Genomic DNA, 3,279 nt, shown 5'->3' with positions numbered 1-3,279 from the left:
CTTCATTTGTCATCTATTTTTTCTTAGATCTTCATTTTTCTGACTACAATTCTGCTTACATCTTTCTTTCACGAAGCTTCATTGTTATACCTGGAAAGTTATACTTAAAAAACGTTTGGGTGCCAACAAAATGTTCTGCCATTTTTTTATGTTTCTATACTAAGTGATCATTTCAAAACATCACCGATGTCTTTTAAATAATTATTTTTTCCCCAGAATAATATGACCAGGCTTTAGATTTTAGTGGTTTTGATTACTTGGGATTATGGTTTTCCAAACTGTGGCTCAGAGTTTTGAAGACCAAGGAAGTAAGAGGACATGTTAGCATGGCGCCATGGTTTGGTCTTTTCCTCTCATTTTAATATAAAGAATGAATAGGGCCAGCCAGATTGCTCAGTGGGTAAAGGAGCTTACAGTCAAGCCTGATGATTGAATTTGATTCCTGAGACTCACATGGTATAAGGAGAACATTGACTCCTCCAAATTGTTCTCTAGCCTCGGTGTATGCCATGGCACACACATGGGTATTTGAATACACACTCAAATGGAAAAAAAAATAGATGTATTTTAAAAAAGAAATAGGTTCAAATGTGGTGGTGCACAGCTGCAATTCTGGCACCTAGGAGATAAAAGTGGGATTGGATTTCAAGGCCAGGCTTAGCTACATAATGAGTTTGAGGCTAGAATGTGCTGTATAGAACACACACACACACACACAAACGAACCCATAAAAATTACTCAAACAAAACAAAGAGAATAGGGTTGGAATATGCTGAAAACCCCACCACCTTACTTTGTCATACATTAAAGTAGAATCCTTGGAAATCCTTCCACTGATGAGTGGAAACTGAAAACATACCTCGCAGAAGTAGGGAAGAGAATTGAGTCTATAGAATCTCGGAGTATAGGGAAGAAGGATAGAAAAAGGATGGGTGTGGAGTACGGAGACCTTGTGGGGAAGAAGTTCTCGTTTTCTGTAGCACTTATGGCTGCACTGAACTGTTTAGTAAGCATTTCAAAATAGCCGGGTACAAGAGGATTTTGAAGGTTCCAACCTGAGGTTCAAAGTGATGAAAAAGATAAATACTGATCATTATACATTATATTCATACATTGAAATATCACATTATACCCCAAATTGTGCAGTTATTGTATGTCAGTTAAGCATAAAAGCATACAGGGAGTGGTGGCCTTGAATCTAAGCACAGGGGGCAGAGGCAGATAGACCTCTGAGTTCCAGGCCAGCCTGATCCAAAAAGTGAGTTCCAGGACAGCTGGGACAACATGGAGAGACCCTGTCTCAAATAAATAAAATAATCAATAAAAAGAATAAAAGCACACAACTTTCACCTCAGCGGATTAGAGACAGAGGAAAGTGCATCTCTGTGAGTTCAAGCCACTGTGGCCATCCAGGAGTCCCTAGTAAAACCTTGTCTCAAAAATAAATTTTAAAAAAGTTGGGAGACGTGCAAGTTTTCATAAGATATATGGTTAGTTTAATAGAACTTTTTAGGCTAAGCATTAAGAGCTTTTAAAATCAGCCATGGGAACTGTTCCCTGAAACAGAGCTCTCCAGCACCCAATTGGACTAAGAGGTGGGTCTTTATCCTCATACCAGAACTCCCCAGCCCCTAGGCTCTAGGCCCAGGGACTCAACCCTGTGCCCCCACACCAACACCCATTTTAGTCCCCCTTACAGGCCAGTAGGAAGGCAGACCTCCTGCAGATAGGTCAGACTACCACCATCCCCTATCAGACCCTGAAACCCAAAAGCCCCACCTACCCCAAATCCCACCCACCCTCCAAAACTACTGTTTCATGAGACATAGCCTGCCAGCACCCCACTGGACTAAGAGGTGAGTCATGTCTAGGTGAGGCACAGGGGCACAACCCTGCACCCCCACACCACCACCAATTGCAGTCCCAGTCTCAAGCCAATAGGCATGCCTCCTTCAGACAGGTTGGACTACCACCATCCCCCACCAGACCCTGTAACCTAAAAGCCCCACCTCCCCCAAATCCCACCCACCCTCCAAGACTCTGCAACTGTTCCCTGAGACAGAGCCTGCCAGCACCCAACTGGACTAAGAGATGAGTCTTTATCCTCATACCAGAACACCCTAGCCCCGAGGCTTTGGGCCCAGGGTCACAATCCTGTGCCCCCACACCACCACCCATTGCAGTCCCAGTCAGCAGGCAGACCTCCTACAGACAGGTCAGACTACCACCATCCCCCATCAGTAACTATAACCCACAAGCCCCACCCCTCCCAACCCACCCATGCACCAAGATTGCAGCTATTCCCTGACACAGAGCCCACAAGCACCAATTGGACTAAGATCTGCTCCCTGAGACAAAGAGTCCATCAGCACCAATTAGACCAAAAGCTCCCACTGGACCAAGAGTATCAATCAGGCCAAGAGTGACTCCCTCAGACACAGACACTGCTTGCACCAAGTGGAGAAAAAGATGGGTGGACACCAGTGGAGACAATAAAGAAGACACAAACTGAGGGAATACTGGAAATGGAAAATCTGAGTAAATGAACAGAAACTACAGATGCAAGCATAACCAACAAAATGCAAGAGATGGAAGAGAGAATCTCTGGCATTGAAGATACGGTAGAGGAAATAGATTCAGCAGTCAAAGAAAACACTAAAGCAAACAAAGTCATGACCCAAAATGTCCAGGAAATTTGGGACAACATGAAAAGACCAAACCTAAGGATAATAGGGATAGAAGAAGGAGAAGAATACCAACTCAAAGGCACAGAAAATATATTCAACAAAATCAGAGAAGAAAACTTTCCCAATCTAAAGAAGGAAATGCGTATAAAGACACAGAAGGTTACAGAACACCAAATAGACTGGATTAAAAAAAAAGTCCCCTTGCCACATAATAATCAAACCACAAAACATACAGAATAAAGAAAAAAATATTAAGAGCTACAAAGGGAAAAGGCCAAGTAACATATAAAGGCAGACCCATAAGAATAATACCTGACTTCTCAATGGGGACTCTAAAAGCCAGATGGTCCTGGACAGATGTTATGCGGACACTAAGAGACCATGGATGCCAACCCAGACTATTATACCCAGCAAAATTCTCAATCAACATAGACGGAGTAAACAAAATATTCCATGATAACACCAGATTTAAACAGTATCTTTACATGAACCCAGCCCTATAGAAAGCACTAGAAGGAAAAAATCCATCCTAAGGAAGTACACCCATGAAAACACAGGCAATAGATAGTCCGACACCAACAATTACCAAAGA

The 3,279-nt window shown here is 42.8% G+C and overlaps 1 protein-coding gene across 1 annotated transcript in view; it reads left to right on the top strand.

Moving 5' to 3' along the window:
* LOC143266960 (schlafen family member 1-like) overlaps positions 1-3,279 on the top strand; it is a 113,326-nt gene that overhangs the window by 51,153 nt on the left and 58,894 nt on the right. The window lies entirely within an intron of this gene.

The sequence above is a fragment of the Peromyscus maniculatus genome, chromosome 8 (genome assembly GCF_049852395.1).
Source record: "Peromyscus maniculatus bairdii isolate BWxNUB_F1_BW_parent chromosome 8, HU_Pman_BW_mat_3.1, whole genome shotgun sequence".
NCBI classification, from domain to species: domain Eukaryota; kingdom Metazoa; phylum Chordata; class Mammalia; order Rodentia; family Cricetidae; genus Peromyscus; species Peromyscus maniculatus.
The sequence above is the reverse complement of the archived record's forward strand: the minus strand, read 5'-3'. Positions and strand labels throughout refer to the sequence as shown.